This window comes from Homalodisca vitripennis, chromosome 3, assembly GCF_021130785.1.
Source record: "Homalodisca vitripennis isolate AUS2020 chromosome 3, UT_GWSS_2.1, whole genome shotgun sequence".
NCBI classification, from domain to species: Eukaryota; Metazoa; Arthropoda; class Insecta; order Hemiptera; family Cicadellidae; genus Homalodisca; species Homalodisca vitripennis.
In genome coordinates this window covers 84,881,123-84,905,104 of record NC_060209.1, presented here as the reverse complement: position 1 = coordinate 84,905,104, position 23,982 = coordinate 84,881,123, and the positions used below count along the sequence as shown (strand labels likewise).

Here is a 23,982-nt window from a genome sequence, read left to right as displayed (position 1 = left end):
GGTTATACACTGTAAATCCAAAGCAACCAGAACTGTTCCATCTTGATTATGCTACCAACTGTTCGTAGGCCAATGTGTTTTAGGGACTTTCTAACAATCAACGGCGTTGTTTACAAATATGTATTGGGGGATGCATATACCAGAGGGGTTTCAACCAGAAATAACGAAAGACCTCTAAATAATGAATCTGTCCTCCTCCGTAGACTAGTGGATATAGTGACGCCTCTCTAATTGAAAGCAAATCCCGGGGAGGTCTCATCATGATGTGGCAGGAATAATAGCCAAAGTGACCCAGAAGAGCTAGCATAGCCAAGAGCTGAGGCTTAAAAGAGATTTAAAAAAGGCGTGAATCACTCAACGAAGAAAAAGAAACTTAAACTCAACATCACGGTTACCTAAACTCTTTGGATTTATTTATGTGCTAACCAATCCAACAAATGATGCCAAAAACTGGTATGAATTTACTTGTTACATGTGTGAAGATTTCAAACTACACCATGACTTTCACATTCTTTAAGTTTATGTCTATTGGAAAATTTCAGTCCTCCGTTAATATTCCGTGGAAAGAACTCGGCTTGCTTATTCCTATCCAATGTATAAAAATCAACACATTCGATGCTGAAGAACAATACCGATTTTTAACGAAATGTACAGTAATGTAAACGATAAGCACGATATTTTATTGAAACAGTTTAAGAAGCTATATTAAATTAAATCCCTTCTATAAACAGTCTACTTCACATTCTGAGAAATTTGTATGATATTTGCTTCGGTGTATATATAAATGATAACATATGCATTACAATACATAAATACTTATATAAATGTCAAATACTACTATTGCGTTTGCCGTTTACAATTTAATTATAACTTAAACAGCGGATTGACATTGATATCTCTACAATAGCATGAATGAAATGTCATAATGACAGGCCCTGGTTGTACACAAGTGTACCTCACCAGTTGCACGGACATCGTGGCAGAATTCGTACTACTAGATTTGTGTAGTAGTTATTCAGATAACTGTATAAATAATTGTCATTCGGCTAAACTCGTATAGCTGTTACACATAACAGACTTAGCTCTTTGCCACTGGTGTTAAAATTAAACAAACTAATACAATCTCGAACTCACCGTAATATTAATAAAGTATGAACATAATTAATACATTTTGATACCTCTATAGTTCTAAGATGTGTTGTTAAACTGCGCAGACATTCGATTTATAAAAATGGTTCAATTTAAATCATATGTTTATTTTAACAGTTGTTTTTTTGTTTGTTTATATTGACAATTGAATGTTTATTCACAGAATATCTAGTTGTTTTTGAAATGCAGTACTAATTTTAAGACTGTTGATAAAATCTTTAAAGAGATTGTTAATAATATTATTTTGTTATTTGAAGTGAAGTATGATTTTAATGTTAAACTAACAAATTGTTATATTAATGTTTTATCAGTGCAAACATGAATAATACTTTGAAGTAGTAAGTTACACAATTACTAATTTCAAAACCAGAATCTACGAAGTAAATTCAGCTGCAGATGTCATCATAAGTAAATTATATACGTGAAAATGTTATGCCAATCCTATCGCTTGAAGTACTTCGAAAAAAACATCTTACGCCCGAGCATTATTTTTTGACGCCTTTATCTCTTTAGTTTTTGGAATCCATCAAGTTGAAAAAAGAGTTAATTTCTTGGCTAACGCAGAAACCTGGGTGAAGTGAGACAACTGAATGGACTCGGCTATCATGGGCTGGATCAAAATAAAAAGATGCATTTAAAAACTATACTTATCCATACACAATTGCTGATCTGCCAGTTTTTTAATATATCATTCTTTTAGCAATTAATCATGGTCTTTAATCCATCTTATAATCACAAACCTTTTGTTAAAGGTATAAAAAGGTGTAAAAAGTTATGCAGTAGAGTCGGAAATGTATACAATGTAGCTACAACCACCTACCGTTACACAATAGTACAGGATTTCTCAGGTTACACAATTCTCATAGTTAGTCCATGAGAGTGAGGCTCGCCAATTATTTCTGAAATAAATTTAAATCTGTCGTATTAAAGCAGGGCTTAATATTATTTTTGAGCTAAGGAGAGTAACCAAGTAGCACCCATTCTACTTTTGAACACTTACAGAATAATTTCAAGATTAATTAAATATGTCATAACGATAATAATCCAACTTTTGTTGTCCTTTGGATGTAAATACTGCGCGATAGCCATTGCAAATGTTCAGTGTTAACCGCTGCAGGACCAGGTGGAGTATAATGTAATTGTTGGATATTTATCCATGGAAACTTGAAACATAGAACAATTATTTCATTCTTCTTATTTGTTTATTTACACAAGATTTATGATAAAATTAATTTAAGTTTCATATTCTACAAATATGTACAGACCTGTACGAGATTTAACACACCAAAACTTGACGAAAAGGTATCCACCAAACCAACTCATAGTCTATGGCAATTAACAAAATTCCCAAGAGTTTTAAATTTCATATGTGATATACATAAATATCATGGTACTGTTAATAAAGTCCAAGACAATCTTCACAGACAGCGGAAGAGACTTCACTCACAACAATCACAAGAACTGTTTGTACATACCGGCGAACACTCTTCTACTCTGCAGGAGCACAAGTGACATTCATTGTACGCGAATAGGTAAATAAGATGAACGTTTTTTAATTAAAATACTAATTACTAGTTGAATATTAAGGTAGTTTTTTTATAAAGTTTACATAATACATACATTTTTCACCCCATCTTTAACTACTTAAATCACTTCCTATAAATTTGCTAAGGGCCGTTGCAATTAATTATAATACAGAATAATAATTGGTACACTAGTTTAATATGAAATAATTCGTGTGTTACTACAGCAATATTTTACTTACTTTCATATATTAGAAGAAAATTTTAGAAGATTCTTCCTATGTAACTTGTATTTTTGTAATGGTCGGTTAATTTAGAAGACACTGTTTTCCTCACATTATAATTACTAATAATCTGAACATATATATAAATATACAGTATGGAAATTTCTAAAACAAAGTAGGAATGTGTTTGAAAGGAGGTTATGGTTTGTTACTCAGTTTGACGTGTTTTAAAGTATATTGTGGGTTGTGTAACAAGTCATCGGCAATTTTCATCTAAATAAAAATGATTTTTGTTATTACAGTTTACATTGTACTGGTACATTCTTCTACCAATAGCCTATTGGGGCAATTTTTGTAACTTTGTCTATTCCTCAAAACTTCTTTCGTTGTATTATTAAAGAATCATTGTTTATTTAATCTTAACCCACAAAGTACGAAGTAAGTTAGCCTATTTTACTAGGAACAAAGTTGTGTTTGTCACACTTCGAAGGTACAGTAAACAATAAAAGTAATATTGCGGTCGTTTATTTATTTATTCATTTCAACGGTACACACCATTTATACAAATATAATAGTAAAGAGTAACTTAGTGTTTTAGTTTTATATATAAGTACAACAGTAACAAGAATATGACTAGGATTAATAAATACTACACAACAATAACAAAATATGAAACAAATAGATACATTACTTAACGAATGGTAACAAAACAATATTGAATTAAACTAGGAAAATAGATAACAAGACTGACATTAGTACCTATAGGCCAGCTGGCTAGCTAAATTACATATCAAATAATGGAAGCTACCTTAAATTTAAAAGACACAACAGATTCATTGAAAAAGTCAACATGAGTAGCAATATTGCTTCCAGTTCTCAGGAGTCTAGAGAGGCCGCAGGCAGGGTTGGAGAGGTCGTTGTAGGGCCTAAGCCGACTTCTCTCCGCTGCTGGAACACCGGATGGATGTCTCGCCACCTAAGCAGTTTACTCTAAGAATACAGCCTGTCTCAGTTACGTGTCTCTGCTACTCTTTCCCCTCAGTTCCTGGCTCTCTAAGTGGGATCTGACAGCGGCATCCGATACGGTGAGTCAGAGGTTACTCACCTATTTTATCTTCATTGTTATGGGCATACTAGGTATTTAGAACAAACTCGGTGACGTATATTGACTTACGAGTGGAAGGGCATCCTTCCCAGGAGATAGTTAGATATTTGAGATTATTGTGTAACAAGTGGTAGGCTACACGTTTTTGTTTTACTTTGTAACAATGGAATGTGTTTGCAATACTTCAGCTTACCAAAGCAATTTATAGTAACTATGTTATAACCATCTAACACCTTATACTGCTTAGGTTGTGGTAAGATCACATGCCTTATCATTGAGTGTTTACCACAATGACAGTTTTCTACACATAACGTAGCAATGGTAGGAAGGGCTGATTCAATTTTAATATTGAGTTTACCTCCAGTTCACCTTCCTTTTATTGCAGCGTCTGATATCTGACGCTGTCTCAGACTTAAGTACTGGAATCTGTAGTCATGGTTGTCTGAAGGGATCCAAAGGAAGTCGGAGATAAAGAAGCTCTTAACTTTATATCGAAGAAACTCTTTACATCGTTTTGACATCAGAGACACCTATAAACAGGTGAGATGGCAGCCTTATTGTCTCATCCGGTGCAAAATTCGAGCACTACGATGTTTTTAAAACGATCTCTAAGATTCCAGGAGTCAAGTCTGACACGGAATGAGATAACAGAGGCTGCAATAAAAGGAAGGTGAACTGGAGCTAAACTTAACATTCAAAATGACCGTTTGGTTTGTGTAAATATAACTATTAATTTGGTTCAAAAAACTTTTAGTTACTATTTGTTGATTTCTTGTGTTGATAAATTTTCATCTGTTGGACGGCCAATAAATATGGTTATTTATTCAGAAAACTGAATTTATCGGAGTGCAAGTCCTTATATTTCGGAAGTAACAATAATTGCGTGAATAATATTAATATTTTTGAGTAAATTTATTCTTATTCTCAAAAATTCAAAAGACGTATGCCTAACTTGATTTCTTACAGAGAATTACTGTAACATTAAATTTGAGCTATAATCAGATAGTAAAGAGTTGCTTGCATCTTATATAATTTATTAAGATATTTTAATAATATCCCTAATTTGTAACCTTGGAAAAAAAGGTATTTAACATTTTCTACAGAATGTATTACAACTTTAAACAGAGTCTGTCTTACAATTGGGGATTTCGAGTTAATTGGGAGGAACAGTTTCATTGTTAGTGTCTCTACAGATGACTGTACCGCGACACATACGTCACTTTCAATTTTAAATTCAGAAAATATATCGGGTTTAGTGAAGATGAGATCCTGGAGATTATATAAATTCCTAAGAAAGTTCGACTACCATAGCCGCATTGGACAATGTGGATAGAGCAGACATCAAAATCTCTTTTAATTCCTTGAAAGATATGAAGTTTAATCACGGTGAGACCTTTCCTGGGAATGGTACTGTGGCAGGTTGAAACATTACATTATGCCGCGTTGGACGGAGCGGCCCGGACATCACAATCTCTTTTACCCCGGAAAGATATGGAATTTCGTTATAATACGAGCATTTCTGCGAGCGGTATCATAAGACCGGTTGACCTCTACATGATGGCTCGTTGAATGGAGCACAATGGACATAATTTTTTTTAGTTAGTTGAAATATGAGGTTTAAAATGATGAGACTATTCCTGGGAGCATAAATACATCCCTAAGGCAGTTTGACCAGTATATCAAGCTGCGTTGGACGAAGCAGAACGAGCATCACTGTATCATTATAGTCCTGGAAAGATGTGGAGTTTCGTTATGGTGAGACTGTTCTTGGGACAGAACTCCTAGGACAGGTTGATCGCTACATTATGCTGCGGTGGACAGAGTGGAACGTGCAACTCTTCAGTTCTCTAAAGATGTGGGGATTTGTTATAATGACAGCATTCCTGCGAGTGTCCTAAGACTCGTTGACCACTACATAATTCCGTATTGGACAAAGGGGCACGGATATCTCAATGTCATTTTTTAATCCTTGAAAGGACATCATGATGAGATATCAAATTCAATACCCCATTTGTAAACCTGTATGGCTTTAGTTCCTAAAGATTTATAATTAACTAATGCTGGTAATTCTGCACTAAAAACCCGCACTATTTCTAAACGGATTTAAACAAAGTTAGTATTGTCATTTTTATCATTAAAATTGCAATAAATAATTACTTTTGCAACTTTTATGTGGGATTGAAGGTTTTTAGATTATCAAAGTTTGAAAAATTTTAAATGCCGCAATGTTGAAATGGAAAGTGATAATAGGTGGTAATTTATTTTTAATTTTTTCTTTAATTAGCTTTACATAACTGCCACGTTTCATTGTTATTTGCTCCAACGGGTTCTGAGATTCGAATTTTAAAATAAAAAACGCAAATGGACAGACGCTAAACGAAGGGAGATAAAACATACGTGTATATCAACTATTATACTTATTTTTGTGCCTACTATCACATCCTGAAGTTATGCCAACCTCTCGCGAAACACCCTGTATATACCTTGGTATACATACACAGGTCTAAGAAGACTACTTCGGTAATAAATCGTCTACTTTCGGCCTTTTTACTATACAACCGGCCTGAGATACTTTTGGTGCCTCAGTTAAATTTGCAAGAAAATATACACATAGCCTATAAAGTTCCGAGAAGCCTATTTCTTACAGAATATATCAAATTTGGGTGTTATAACAGTTTTAAAATCTGTAGCGAAAGCTAGATAGTAACGTTACCTTTAATTTCTGCATTACATTACTGGTCAAGCACATCATACTTAATATATACTAAGAATTTCAGTTAAAAGAATATTCAATCAAAACTGCCAATTTTATTATCTGGATAACCTCCGTGCTTCAAAAGTGACAGCAAAAAATATTGAAATAAGAAGTGATGTTATTTTTATACTTACTCTATGCTTTGAAGACTATAAATATAAAATACGTTTCTTATTCAGTACTTTTAAGATGGTACTGTTTAAGCATATGATTTTGTTGTTATATTATAATGTTTTATACAACTTTACTACCAGTTCTGATATCGTACAGAAAAGTCATTCATTTATTAGCCTCTGGGGCGTAATATGAAGGTATGTACCAAATTTCATGCCTCTTATATTTCGTGGTTTTTCTAGGCATTGTAATTCAGTACACTTCATTTACACATATAAGTCTCGATAAACTAATTTGTTTATAAAGAATGAAATACAGTCGATTTAAATTCATTCTGCCTCTAAGATATTTCCAGTACTATATATGGTAGAGTGTGCTACGATCAAGAAAATATATACCAACGAGAACCAACTTCTATCTTTCGGCTATTTTAATTTCTTTTCAATCTAACCAGATTCGATTACCTTATTTGCAGACATTCACAGGTTTGTACGATAAGGTAGTTTTTATAACAGCGTTTAAGTAGTATTTCCATTGCATTAGATGGTTTATTGATTATTGGTGCAATCTAAATTTAAAATTAGATAATAAATTCGTCTTTGCAATCTACTTTAAACTGCTGATCAAGCACTTTACAATAATTTAATGTTTTCTAAAATTTAAATGTAAAAAATGTTTCTGCATCCTTGATGAACTTGGTGAAAGTGACAGCTGTTAAGTATTAGTTAACTTTGTATCACGTGTCGCAACGCAGTCTGACGGAACTAGTGTAAAACATTCCCAAATCAACAACAATTATTAATAAATACAAAATTAATTGAATAAACAATTTAAATTTGGGCAGAATTGTAAATATAAACCATTTTAGAATTCACTTTAGAAGACTTGAAAAGGTCTTGAAAAAATATTATTAAATTAAAATCAGACCAGCCCGTTTAGGGGTTCAGTGACATGTATACACATGCACAATAATATTATACAAACATTAGTAATGATGTGTTTAATTTCGCTCATCTCACAGTTTATAACTGTCAATAATAGTTTTAATCGAACAAACGAAATTCTCCAGTAACCATCGCCAAGCTTAGCCTAGAACCTTAAGTGCATGTTTAGATGGACCATATTTTAGCGTTATTGTGGTACACTAGTTTTAAACGGAGAAATTAATTGACATCCAATCCCATCGTTTCCTTATTTGTTTGAGCATTTACGGGCAAGCTCAGCTGCTGGTTAGTTCTATTTATTTATATAGAATCGTTACGTTCCAGGTTTTGCTAAGTTATTCGACTGGTCAGCAGAGACCAATATATAATATAAAAATATCTTAAATACAATTACAATCTGACTAATTGTATAGGCATTTAAATCTAATAAAAGGGTGATTAGTCCCATTTTCGAGCGTGTTTAGGAATACAGACAAGAGACAGGCAGACAGGACGGACAAGAGACAAAGAGAGAGTGGGAGAGAGAGACTAATAAAAGGGTTATTAGTCCCATTTTCGAGCGTGTTTAGGAATGATGAGAAACCACAACACTAATGCCGTACGGAAATCTGTAACTCTTTTAAGGCCGAAGGTGATTTGGGGGGTTTCGTCACGATAAGAAAATGTATGGTAGTGTTACTGAATTCATAACACAGTTTGACTATTAGACTACGCTCCGTTCAGCACGGCATAGACATGTCTTTTAAATGGAAAACCAATATTTCCTTTAAGGTTCAATAGTACAAAATTAATACCAATAGTAGTAGTCCAATGGAGCATCTTAAAAATAAAAACTTAATTTAGGCCAAGGTTGAGTGTAATATAATTGTTAGGTATGTATCTATGGAAACATGAAGCGCAAGAAAATTATTTAATATTTATTGCTTTAGCTAGTTTTTTTGTTTAACATATGTTACGAAAGATTTATTCTGTGGGAACAGTACTTAAACAGCATTTTCAGTTTTTCCTTGTTTAACAATTAGTTACAGAGTCGTATATGACCAACATAATCCTAGAGCAATCAACGGAATCGCTAATGGAAGAGTTTTATATTGCATACAAGAGATCTACATAAATCCCCAAGTACTACTATTAACACAAAGATGATCTTCACAGACAACCTTTGTAAATCCTGGAAAGATGTGGTGTTAGGACGGCGTGGCAGACACTTCACTTACAACACATTACAAGAAGAGCTGTTTGCGCACCGGAGGATAATATTCTCTGCTGGGGGACTCGTGGCCATTCATTGTACACGAATAGGTATGTAAGATGAACATTTTATAATTAAAATACTAATTACTAATTTTTTTCTAAAGTTCACATCATTAATACACAATTGAAATATTTGGTAGCCGCTATGCCATTCGCGCATGGAAATTGGAAACTTCTTTGGGGCTTGATTAAATAATTATTGTAATATTATATACACAAAGAAACTAAATTTTTTGTTAATTTACTAAAATATCGTAATTAATCTGATTTTGCCATCCTCAAATTTTCTTTGACCCCATGTGTACTGTATTTAAAAACTTAAATCTATTCCTACACACTTGCAATGGGCTGTAACAATGTTATGAGAGCATACATGGCGGGATGATGTAAAGACACAAGACCATAATTAATACACTATTTTGTTATAACATTATTTGTATATTACTACAACGATTACTGCCTTGCTTTTATATACTTGAAACATTTTTGGAAACGGCTTCCTGTGTAACTTGTATTTGTTAATGATTGGTTGTTTTACAAGTCACTGTTTTACTGACTGTTATAGGTATTGATCTCAAAAGACAACTAATTATACAATCTAGGACACATCTGAAAAAATTAAGATATAAGTTTGAAAGACATGTCTGTACTGAATTCACTCCATTTCGATGTATCCTGTGTATTGCATACCTATTTTAACTTACTTTGTGCTAGTATATTCTTCAACCCGTAGGAAAAAATACAGTAATCGTCGTTTTATTGTATTACTAGCGGCCCGACCCGGGGTATTTAAGAAACATTTAAAAAACTATGAAATGTTTGTAGTTTTCCATTGCAATATTTTGGTTACTAACACTACAAATAGCTTGGTCAGATCTTTTATCGATATATTTATTATATTTAGTGGCTTGAACTGAGTGATACTACTCAATATGTATGTGAGCGTTAAACGCCCAACACAATAGTGGAGAATAAGGGACAATCTGTCTATTATCTATACTGAACCTACTTCCTGTCACATTTAGCGTGGTGCTCTACCCTCCATTTTCGGCCTCACGACAACCATACACTGGATATCAGTCCTCTCCGGTTCGGGTATCGTTGACGAAACGTCGTAGGTTCTTATTTGTACACGTATCGTTTTTCATACATAGTGCTGTTAGGTTATGCTTTCCGCATGGTCCGTGAACCATATCTTTAATTACGATATCGTACAATGTCGGGTCGTTTTATTGGTTGGGCAGTTCCGCAACTGCGACACTTCGTTTAGCTGGATCTTTTTCTATCCGTAACAGCAAATGACATGAGATAAACCTCGCTTTTGCCACACCAAACTTCTCATGTAACATTGCACTTTACCAAATATTTCATCTTTGGTGAATATTTTTGAGTTTCTTCATTTTTAAATCAAATACTCTTGAAATTATGAGTTGGTGACCCTTTGTAATTTCAAGCGATTAGGGTTGCAATATATCCGCTTTAATTTCAGGATATTAAGGGTAAGTTATAATGGTTCCGTTTTAAATTCAGGATATTAGGAGTACACGTAAAAGTAACAAATAAGTCTAGTCCCCCCTAGTTTTGGACATCAGTCATCGCATTTTGGATTTTTTCATGTGGGTAACGCGGAGAATCAGTGAATGAAGATAGGAAGATTATTAATTGGGTCTACATTTGCGTCTTGATTTAAATCGTCCTGAATGAATGTATTAAACAGCACTAAGTTTCTGATAATTACGAAATATGTAACCGAATGTTTCTGATATAATATTTGCCATCATATCTACAGTAAACTGACTAATTAAGTTCCTGTCATAATGTAGTGAATTAAAACAGTTAGCACTAAGCATCAAACTAAATGTATAAAATTACATGCACGTCACAATATTGTTACGCACTTTATATTGCTGAGGAATAGTCGAATAAAAAAAGGTCTTCTCCTATTAAAACATTAAAGGATACTGTAGCGGGTCATATAATTTAAGTAACATAAAACCCTTTTAAATTGGCCGTCTCTACCATGCAGAACTATATATATATATATATATATATATATATATATATATATATATATATATACCTCGTTTACAGCTTGCAATGGGTGATCGGAGTAATAAAGTAACTTAAAAATGTTAAAACTTAAAAAAATTGAAAGTGAAAACAGTGTTTTAAGTTGCATTATTTGATGGAGCAGAATTGTTATAATTATGTTACAATATTGTTGGATGAGTATAGATTATCGTCATGAAGTTGAATATCCTAGCAGTGGTAATTCAAGATAGGTTGACTGTAACACAATGCCGCGTTGGTCGGAGCAGCATAGGCATCTCTCCTGGATTGCATATTGAATCTGGAGTTGGGGAATTAACATTATGATCATACTGATATTGTAATTGTGGTTTTCTTTAATACAGTTTTATTGTTTCTACTTGCATTCTTTAAAGGAGCAGAGTAGTTATTAATATGTTACAATTGTTATATGAGAGTAGATTATCATCATGAAGTTAAATATAATAGGAGTGGTACTTTAAGATAGGTTGACTTCTACACTATGACGCGTTGGACGGAGCGACATAGGCATTACTCTTGGATTTCATAGTGAATCTGGGAGAGATGTGGAATTAACATTATGATGACACTGATATTATGATTGTGGTATTTTGGATACATTTTTATTGTTTCTACTTGCATTATAAATAGGAGCAGCAGTGTTATTAATATGTAATAATATGTAACAATTTTTGGATGAGAATAGATTATCATCATGGAGTTAAATATCATAGGAGTGGAACTTTAAGATAGGTTGACTGCTACATTATGCCGCGATGGACGGAGCGGCATAGGCAACTCTCCTGGATTTCATAATGAATCTTGGAGAGATGTGGAATTAACATCATGATGATACTGATATTGTGATTGTAGTATTTTGAATACAGTTTTATTGTTTTTACTTGCATTATAAATAGGAGCAGCAGTGCTATTAATATGTTACAAATTTTGGATGAGAGTAGATTATCATCATAAAGTTAAATATCCTAGGAGTGGTACTTTAAGATAGGTTGACTGCTACACTATGCCGCGTTGGACGGAGCGGCATAGGCATCTCTCCTGGATTGCGTAATAAATCTAAGACAGATGTGGAATTAACATCATTATGAAACTGATATTGTAATTGTGGTATTTTAAATACAGTTTTCTTGTTTCTACTTGCAACATAAAGGAGCAGCAGTGATGTTAATGTGTTACAAGTTTTAGATGAGATTAGATTATCATCATGAATTTAAATATTCTAGGAGTGGTACTTTAAGATAGGTTTAACTGCTACACTATGCCGCGTTGGACGGAGCGGCATAGGCATCTCTCCTGGATTGCATAATAAATCTAAGAAAGATGTGGAATTAACATCATGATGACACTGATATTGTGATTGTGGTATTTTTATACAGTTGTATTGTTTCTACCTGCAATATATATAGGAGCAGCAGTGTTATTAATATGTTACAAGTTTTGGATGAGAGTGGATAATCATCATGAATTAAATATCCTAGGAGTGGTACTTCAAGATAGGTTGACTGCTACACTATGCCGCGTTGGACGGAGCGGCATAGGCATCTCTCCTGGATTCCATAATAAATCTAAGAGAGATGTGGAATTAACATCATGATGATACTGATATTGTGATTGTGGTATTTTAAATACAGTTTTATTGTTTCTACTTGCAACATAAATAGGAGCAGCAGTGTTATTAATATGTTACAAGTTTTGGACGAGAGTAGATTATCATCATGAAGTTAAATATCCTAGGAGTGGTACTTCAAGATAGGTTGACTTCTACACTATGCCGCGTTGGACGGAGCGGCATAGGCATCTCTCCTGGATTTCATAATGAATCTTGGAGAGATGTGGAATTAACATCATGAAGATACTGATATTGTAATTGTGGTATTTTAAATACAGTTTTCTTGTTTCTACTTGCAACATAAAGGAGCAGCAGTGTTATTAATGTGTTACAAGTTTGGATGAGAGTAGATTATCATCATGAATTTAAATATCCTAGGAGTGGTACTTCAAGATAGGTTGACTGCTACACTATGCCGCGTTGGACGGAGCGGCATAGGCATCTCTCCTGGATTGCATAATAAATCTGGAAAAGATGTGGAATTAACATCATGATGATACACTGATATTGTGATTATGGTTATTGTCCTATTCAGTTTTATTGTTTTTTAATTGCGTTAATTAAAGAAGGAGCATAGGTATTAATATGTTACAATTGTTAAATGAGAGTAGATTATCATCATGAAGTTAAATGTCCAAGGAGTGGTACTTCAAGATAGGTTGACTGCTACACTATGCCGCGTTGGACGGAGCGGCATAGGCATCTCTCCTGGATTGCATAATGAATATTGGAGAGATGTGGAATTAACATCATGATGATACTGATATTGTGATTGTGGTATTTTTATACAGTTTTATTGTTTCTACTTGCGTTATAAATAGGAGCAGCAGTGTTATTAATATGTTACAAGTTTTGGATGAGAGTAGATTATCATCATGAAGTTAAATATCCTAGGAGTGGTACTTCAAGATAGGTTGACTGCTACACTATGCCGCGTTGGACGGAGCGGCATAGGCATCTCTCCTGGATTTCATAATGAATCTTGGAGAGATGTGGAATTAACATCATGATGATACTGATATTGTGATTGTGGTATTTTTATACAGTTTTATTGTTTCTACTTGCATTATATATAGGAGCAGCAGTGTTATTAATATGTTAATATGTTACAATTTTTGGGATAGGAGTAGATTATCATCATAAAGTTAAATATCCTAGGAGTGGTACTTTAAGATAGGTTGACTGCTACACTATGCCGCGTTGGACGGAGCGGCATAGGCATCTCTCCTGGATTTCATAATGAATCTGGGAAAGTTGTGGAATTAACATCATGATGATAGGGAAATTGGGATTATAGTTATTGTCCTATTCAGTTTTATTGTTTTTTATTTGCGTGAATTAAAGCAGGAGCATAGGTATTAATATGTTTCAATTGTTAAATGAGAGTATATTATCATCATGAAGTTAAATGTCCAAGGAGTGGTACTTCAAGATAGGTTGACTGCTACACTATGCCGCGTTGGTCGGAGCGGCATAGGCATCTCTCCTGGATTTCATAATGAATCTTGGAGAGATGTGGAATTAACATCATGATGATACTGATATTGTGATTTTGGTATTTTTAATACAGTTTTATTGATTCTACTTGCATTAAAAAAAGGAGCAGCAGTGTTATTAATATGTTACAATTTTTGGATGAGAGTAGATTATCATCATGAAGTTAAATATCCTAGGAGTGGTACTTCAAGATAGGTTGACTGCTACACTATGCCGCGTTGGACGGAGCGGCATAGGCATCTCTCCTGGATTTCATAATGAATCTGGGAAAGTTGTGGAATTAACATCATGATGATAGGGATATTGGGATTATAGTTATTGTCCTATTCAGTTTTATTGTTTTTTAATTGCGTTAATTAAAGAAGGAGCATAGGTATTAATATGTTACCATTGTTAAATGAGAGTATATTATCATCATGAAGTTAAATGTCCAAGGAGTGGTACTTCAAGATAGGTTGACTGCTACACTATGCCGCGTTGGTCGGAGCGGCATAGGCATCTCTCCTGGATTTCATAATGAATCTGGGAAAGTTGTGGAATTAACATCATGATGATAGGGAAATTGTGATTGTGGTTATTGTCCTATTCAGTTTTATTGTTTTTTATTTGCGTGAATTAAAGCAGGAGCATAGGTATTAGTATGTTACAATTGTTAAATGAGAGTATATTATCATCATGAAGTTAAATGTCCAAGGAGTGGTACTTCAAGATAGGTTGACTGCTACACTATGCCGCGTTGGTCGGAGCGGCATAGGCATCTCTCCTGGATTTCATAATGAATCTTGGAGCGATGTGGAATTAACATCATGATGATACTGATATTGTGATTTTGGTATTTTTAATACAGTTTTATTGATTCTACTTGCATTAAAATAGGAACAGGATTGTTACAAATATGTTACAAGTTTTGGATGAGAGTAGATTATCATCATGATGTTAAATATCCTAGGAGTAGTTCTTCAAGATGCGTTGACTGCTACACTATGCCGCGTTGGTCGGAGCGGCATAGGCATCTCTCCTGGATTTCATAATGAATCTGGGAAAGTTGTGGAATTAACATCATGATGATAGGGATATTTGGATTATAGTTATTGTCCTATTCAGTTTTATTGTTTATTAATTGCGTTATTTAAAGATGGAGCATAGGTATTAATATGTTACCATTGTTAAATGAGAGTATATTATCATCATGAAATTAAATGTCCAAGGAGTGGTACTTCAAGATAGGTTGACTGCTAGACTATGCCGCGTTGGTCGGAGCGGCATAGGCATCTCTCCTGGATTTCATAATGAATCTGGGAAAGTTGTGGAATTAACATCATGATGATAGGGATATTTGGATTATAGTTATTGTCCTATTCAGTTTTATTGTTTATTAATTGCGTTATTTAAAGATGGAGCATAGGTATTAATATGTTACCATTGTTAAATGAGAGTATATTATCATCATGAAATTAAATGTCCAAGGAATGGTACTTCAAGATTGGTTCACTGCCACACTATGCCGCGGTGGACGGAGTGGCATAGGCATCTCTCCTGGATTTCATAATGAATCTGGGAAAGTTGTGGAATTAACATCATGATGATACTGATATTGTGATTGTGGTATTTTTAATACAGTTTTATTGATTCTACTTGTATTAAAAATAGGAACAGGATTTTTACTGATATGTTACAAGTCTTGGATGAGAGTAGATTATCATCATGATGTTAAATGTCCCAGGAGTGGTTCTTCAAGATGCGTTGACTGCTACACTATGCCGCGGTGGACGGAGCGGCATAAGAATCTCTCCTGAATTTCATAATGAATATGGGAAAGTTGTGGAATTAACATCATGATGATTCTGATAGTGTGATTCATGTATTTTGAATACAGTTTATTGTTTCTACTTGCATTATTTAAAGGAGCAGCATTGTTAATTATATGTAACAATTGTTAGATAGGTGTAAATTATTATCAAGAAGTTAAATATCCTAGGTTTAGTACATTAAAATAGGTTGACTGCTACACTATGCCGCGTTGGTTGGAGCGGCATACGCATCTCTCCTGGATTGCATAGTGAATCTGATAGAGATGTGAAATTAACATCATGATGATACTGATATTGTAACTGTGTTATTTTAAATACAGTTTTATTGTTTCCACTTGCGTTATAAATAGGAGCAATAATTGGCAAGCAATTGGTACATTAAAATAGGTTGACTGCTACACTATGCCGCGTTGGTCGGAGCGGCATAGGCATCTCTCCTGGATTGCATAATAAATCTAAGAGATATGTGGAATTAACATCATGATGATACTGATATTGTGATTTTTGTATTTTTCATACAGTTTTATTGTTTCTACTTGCATTATAAATAGAAGCAGCAGTGTTATTAATGTGTTACAAGTTTTGGATGAGAGTAGATTATCCTAATGAAGTTAAATATCCTAGGAGTGGTACTTCAAGATAGGTTGACTGCTACACTATGCCGCGTTGCACGGAGCGTCATAGGCATCTCTCCTGCATTTCATAATGAATCTGGAGAGTTGTGGGTTAACATCATTATGATACTGATATTGTGATTGTGGTTATTTTCCTATTCAGTTTTATTGTTTTTTAATTTCAATAATATAAAGAAGGAGCATAGGTATTAATATGTTACAATTGTTGGATGAGAGTAGATTATCATCATGAAGTTAAATATCCTAGGAGTGGTACTTGAAGATAGGTTCACTGCTACAGTATGCCGCGTTTGACGGAGCGGCATAGGCATCTCTCCTGGATTGCATATTAAATCTAGGAGAGTTGTGTAATCAACATAATGACGATTGTGATGTTGTGATTGATGTATTTTGAATACAGTTTTATTGTTTCTACTTGCATTATTTAAAGGAGCAGCATGGGTAATTATATGTTACAATTGTTAGATGTGTGTAGATTATGATAATGTCAAGATCAGTATATATAATGTTTTATATATACTATGTATATATACTTTATATATATACTGAATGTGTTATATTTGAATGTGCACAGACAATGTGTGCCGTTTTCAATTTGAGGAATCAATAACATTTTTTCTTCTTTCACCTTATTAGCACTGACTTGGAAGGCAGACTATAGTTACGATTCTAGTGATCCTACACGCACAGACGTATCAACTCATTTCTTGCTACACTACCAAGGAAGCGAGTGTTACACAATAAGACATAATATTATGTAAACTGCTCGTAAAGCAGATTAATTGTATTTGTAGAGTGAGAAACTCTTGAAGGTCTCCTCTTGCTAGCTGGTACTGTTTAATTCATTCAGTTAAATTAGCTCTACCTTAAGAGATATATAAAAGCTTCCATTGACACGTTAAGAAAATGATGTCTACTCTCTGACTCTGAATTTCATTTCTATCTCGCTGTGTGTCCGCAATAAATCTTGAAACTGATCTTTAGACTCGAAATCTTGCATGAAGAATTGATATGTAAACAACACCGCGTTCGATGATAGTGCATGTTCATGCGATTTAGTGATCTTTCTTACACTGGTATTTAGGGTAATCATGATTGCAATAGAAATCGTAAAAAAATAAATGTGTAAACAAACTTAGTAGAATCATATTCAATTTCAATATTTGACACAGTAATATATGCAGAATAACTATACTAAAGTTATTTCGAGAAGTATTTCATATTAAGACTTAAAATTTCACTTCATTTCTACATAAAGAATAAATAATTCTATAATTTCGCATGTCCATACATGGTATTTGGTAAGCCTATTACTGGCTCAATTTATTTATTTTTTGGTCTGAGGAAAGTAGAAATATCTTTTTCATCTCTGTCTGGCTGACCACATGACATTTGCGGTTGAAATGAGCTGTAAACTTTAAATTTTAAATGTAACGTCAGTGAAGCCTCTTACACAACTGATCGGGTGGCGTACTGCTTGCTACCTTCTTATATTAATAAGACTACATCTCATAATTATACTACAAATTAAACAGAAGGAAAACACGGTCGTAAGAGAAGATTATCATAATTCAAACATTCTTAGTAAAGTCCTACTAGAATGTTGTGTTTTTATCTTTACACAGAAATGCAAACACTTTGATCTCAATAAGAGTGGTTCTTGGAACTTGTCTCAACCACTCGTTTCCCTTAAATCTATGTCCGTTATTTCCTGTAAAGCCTCCCAGGTTTTTACGTTTTTTACTTTTAAAATTCTAAGCTTCTTTTTCAATTTTATTTTTATTCCAGTTCTGTACAGGCGAACTTTTTTTACAGTAACATTAAGGGTTTATATACTTTCCTTAGATTTTGTAATAAGAAGATATCTATGATAGAGTAGTAACATCGTATGTCCTTTAATTTAAAATATCGTTTTAATATTTGGACCACTCTGTAGTGATAGGTATTATATTGGAATAATATAACACTGAAACTCATCCAAGTTATCATCTGTAGTAATTACATTGTAGGTCTATACAATACTATACACTCTACTATAAATACGATATTTTTGTTTACATGCCGCTCACATGGAAATATACACTAATACTAGATCAGTCCGTGACTCATGTCCGAAGTTCAGCTGGCTTGAATGGCAATAATTCAAGTTATCACCTGTAGTAATTACATTCTAGGTCTATACAATACTATACACCCTACTATAAATACGATATATTGTTTACAGGCCATTCACATAAAGATATACACTAATACTAGATCATTCCGTGACTCAAGTCCTAGGTTTAGCTAAATTGACTGACACTAATCAAAATAACCAGCTGCGGTATTTACATTGTCAGTCTGTATATTACGATACAGCATTCTAAAAATACGATATATTGTTTACAGGCCACTCACATGGAGATATACACTAATAGATCACTCCGTGACTCAATTCCGAGATTTAGCTAATTTGACTGACACTAATCAAAATAATCAGCTCTGGTAATTACATTATCAGTCTGTATAGTATGATACAGCATACTACAAATACGATATATTGTTTACAGGCCAATCACATGGAGACGTACATTAATAGATCATTCCGTGACGCACGTCTGACGTTTAGCTAAATTGACTGACAATAATCAAAATATTTTCTGCTTTGTATTCTTGGTGGAAGTGAGTAGGTTTTAATGGAAAAGACATTTTTTATATTTCCACATTAAATTTATTTAAAAAGTGCTTTCGCCGGTTAAGGCATCATCAGTTTGATATTGTTTACAGAAAAAACATATGTGTAAAATAGAATAAATATATGATAAAATAGAATAACATTTTAAATTAACTGTAAAGATCAGAAACTAATAAATTATAAAAGACTTATGTGGAAAAATATGGTTTGCAATTCATAATTTCGGAATGGATTTATTTTTTCACTAATGGTATAAAAATATCTCTGAAATTTACTGAAGGTTGGGAAATACAATTTTTTTTTAACTGTTATACACGCACTTTCAATTTTATTTCTTTTAGTCCAGGAAGATTCTTTAAACACTACACTAGACGATTCAAAAATTTATATGATGGTTTTCCTTTACTGCATGTTTAAGTAATTTAGATTTTTCAATGTTTTCTTTTTTATATAATTATAAATATGTTCTTTTACCCTAATTTCCACAGGTCTTGATGTTTGGCCGATATACGTCATGTTGCAGCCACAGTCAATGTTATATATCACATTCTTGGTTTCCTGTTGTTTGTTTTTAGGTTTTAATTTTGTTAAGTAGCTTCTTATATTATTTTGGGACTTAAAAACAGTGCGGATGTTAAATTTATAATTTATCATACGAATTTTTTTCTGATGTTCATTTTACATAAGGAATAGTTACGGTAGTGAGATAATTAGGATTGTCTTTTTTGGTAATTTGCTTGCAGCCTTTTGTTTTGAGCCTTAGCTCGTTCAATAATTTACGGAGGGTAGTTGTTTTTAATCAAAAGTTCTGTAGTATAATTTTCCTTTAAAATTTTATCTTTGTTATCAGTTACCAAATTATTAATCTTCTGGAACAAACTTTCTACTAATCCAATATTTACATGTTGAGGATGATTTGAATTATAGTTACAGTACTGTCCACTGAAAGTCTTCTTGTAAAATTATGTTGTTTTAATTGTGTTTTCTTTTGTTTTTGTTATCAAAATATCAAGAAATGGAATTTCACTGTTAACCTCATTTTTAATAGTAAATTTCATCGATGGTCTAATTGAATGATGTGCTTTAAAAATTCGTCTTGGATGTTAATTTTATTTTCCCATACACAAAAGACATCATCAATATACCGTAACCAAATTTTGGGTTTAATACTCCAATTTTCAAAACCAATGTCTTCAAAGTGGTCTATAAATATGTTGCTCATTATTGGACTGAGAACACCACCCATAGGTAAACCAGATACTTGATTGTAAAATCTATCTTTTAACTAAAATATTTGTGGCTAACACATACAGTAAACAGTTCCATTACACAGTTAATAGATAATGTTGTTCTCATACTGAAGTTATTATCATTAGAAAGTCGTTGTCTAATTTAAATACAAAGACATTTTAGAATTAATAATTATTCTTTATGTAGAAATGAAGTGAAATTTTAAGTTTGAATATGAAATACTTCTCGAAATAACTTTAGTATAGTTATTCTGCATATATTACTGTGTCAAATATTGAAATTTAATATGATTCTACTAAGTTTGTTTACACATTTATTTTTTTACGATTTCTATTGCAATCATGATTACCCTAAATACGAGTGTAAGAAAGATCACTAAATCGCATGAACATGCACTATCATCGAACGCGGTGTTGTTTACATATCAATTCTTCATGCAAGATTTCGAGTCTAAAGATCAGTTTCAAGATGTATTGCGGGCACACGGCGAGATAGAAATGAAATTCAGAGTCAGAGAGTAGACATCATTTCTTAACGTGTCAATGGAAGCTTTTATATATCTCTTAAGGTAGAGCTAATTTAACTGAATGAATTAAACAGTACCAGCTAGCAAGAGGAGACCTTCAAGAGTTTCTCACTCTACAAATACAATTAATCTGCTATTCGAGCAGTTTACATAATATTATGTCTTATTGTGTAACACTCGCTTCCTTGATAGTATGCGAGGAATTTTATTGATTCCTCAAATTGGAAACGGCACACATTTTCTGTTCACATTCAAATATAACACGTTCAGTATATATTATATATATATATATATAATATATATATATATATATATATATATATAATACAAACGTAATAAAAGTATAGCATTAACGTATTAATAATAATCGCCCGGTGCCTTTTGAAGAGTGTACAAGGTTCAGACAAATGGTGTTTTAATGTATACCTTAAGGATTTAATGTTTTTAATTATTTTCAGGTTTTCAGGAAGGCTTTTGAACAGTTTGGGTCCGTAGAAAAATGTATATTTTAAAAATATCTAGTTTAAACTTTCGCTGACTAAGTTCTCTTTATGTCCGGTCTCACAACAATGATTTAAAGTAAGATCAAACTTAACACACAAATCATGATAACAGGATGAAATAAAAACAAATAAAATACATCAAATCCATATACACCCACCAAGACTTAATAAATAACACTTAACACGTAACAACTTTAGGGAGGGTTGGTATTGGTTTTTTTTATTTAATTCTAGGTTTTGGCATGGTGTTTTTTATATAAGGGGTTTGGCTATTTATAGTAGGTTTAATTTTTCTACGTTTAAAGACCAATATTATAGTGAGATAGACCATCTAGACGGCAACTGTTAGGACAAAGACAGGAAGATAGAATAGAGACACACGTGTGTATAAGGAGCTATTACTCGGCATGAAACTGCTACTAACTTTAAAATAGGAGAGGTTAGTTATTTTTTCTGTAAAGCTTGTGCATATCATGGAATGAGACGAAAATGCACAACCCTCGGGTTAGCCTAAAATAATCCCCGCACAACAGGACATTTTAGCCATGTGAATGATTTATATCCTGCCAAAAAGCGTATGCACACCAATATGAAACACATAATGCATTTATGATAAAACAATGGGAAGAAGAAAAACTGCTATACTATATACTACTACTGCTGCTATGTATCTCAATATATTAGCGGGAAGTACAATTGTGTTTCCATTTACTGAGTAAAGTAAGGAATGAAGTAAGGATAGAGTATAAACCTACACTCCCGAGCAGCAAACAAGATAGTAAATTTAATTCTTGCAGAGGGGTGGTATTATTGGTGTCAAAACGCGACCAACAACTTCATGGCCTAATTTCATTTCGAGTTCACAACACGCCACAATTTATATGATTATGTTTTTGCCAGAGCTATATTGTTACCACACCTGGTAAGTAATTCCCTGTCGAGGCATATTGGGTTAAGAATATTTTTGGTAGAATTACATTTACTGAATAAATTACATTGAATTAAAATTAAATAAATGGATAATGCTGGCAATTAAATTAAAAGATTTTAAACACATTTAAATTGATTTTCGAATGATTTGACATTCCACTTGAAGTGTTGCGAATATATAGTACCACTCAATGTAATATAAAAAATGTACCATAAAATGTAAATTTCATTTCTGTAAGTTTGCGTACCTGTATATGTGTCCGTACGATGGAGACATGTGGCTGTCTACACGATGTCTTAAAAAGTAACTAACCTATAGACTTGAAATTTTGCATTAAGCTTCATTTTTAAACTTGTATAGAGTTCAATGATGGTACATGTCACTCCAAGGGATTTGGTTGAGCGTTAATAAATACATTGGCCTTATAGATAATCAAGATTGCAGGATGAAATAAATTGATAAATAAATATGTAATCAGAGTACAATTATATGAGATTTTAACATGTGACATATTAACAGATGTATCGTAGGTACCATTACACGTATAACATCTTGTTTTGGTGACTTTGTAAGTAGATATATAATAATATTTATATAAAATGATTTGAAACTTAAATTAATTAACAAAATTTGAATGTATCGTGTGGCAATGTATCTTGACAAAGATTTCATGTGTAAGCTTCACATTTTGCATATTAATTTGTATTTGTAATTAATGCAATATTATTGCACATCCGACCATTGTATTTGGCTGAGCTTCCTTGAAACCTCACTCAGTAGGCTGACGCAATTTTTCTTTTGCTTGTGTTTTATTTTATAAACATTAATACGGTACGTTCCATTATTTGTTGCAATTAAATATTTTCATTTGACTATAGTTTTATTTTCATTACATATTTTTAAGTTGATTAAAAATTAGGTTGAACCCTGATCGTTTCCAACAGTGACAATTTTCAGGTCATAACATTTAATATATCCCTCGTCTATCTTAATACAGATAAGTCAAAATCCAGAGCTTCTGATTGTGTTATACAGTGACTACAATTAAATTAAAATTTCATAAAAAGAACAAAGTTATTGAGGTTCACCAGCTAGGAGGTGTGAAAATTAAACGAATAACTCTTTATTTTAACAGGCAAGAAAAGGTCAGCAGACCGCACCGGAAGGGGTTAAAGGAAAAACAAGGCAGGTATACAGAACAAACGTTGGTCCTGTGTTTCCAGTAACAATAATCACTCTTGTTGGAGTCAAAGCATTTACACTACGGTGAACAGACACAAATGTCACATCCTAGAAAAACATTCACTACAGTTGTGCGGATGATTGGAACAATTTACTCTTTACGAAGAGGCGCATTCTCCCTACTTAAAACAAGTTTTCTTTTTCTACAGCTGTTTAAGTACCAAT

General features: G+C 33.0%; 1 long non-coding RNA gene across 1 annotated transcript; it reads left to right on the top strand.

The window, feature by feature from the left end:
• The first annotated feature begins 1,326 nt into the window (after nt 1–1,326).
• Nucleotides 1,327–23,982, top strand: LOC124358676. Its single transcript, XR_006922055.1, has 4 exons — nt 1,327–2,681; nt 3,770–3,981; nt 8,970–9,116; nt 23,711–23,982. It is a non-coding gene; the product is annotated as an uncharacterized LOC124358676 (long non-coding RNA).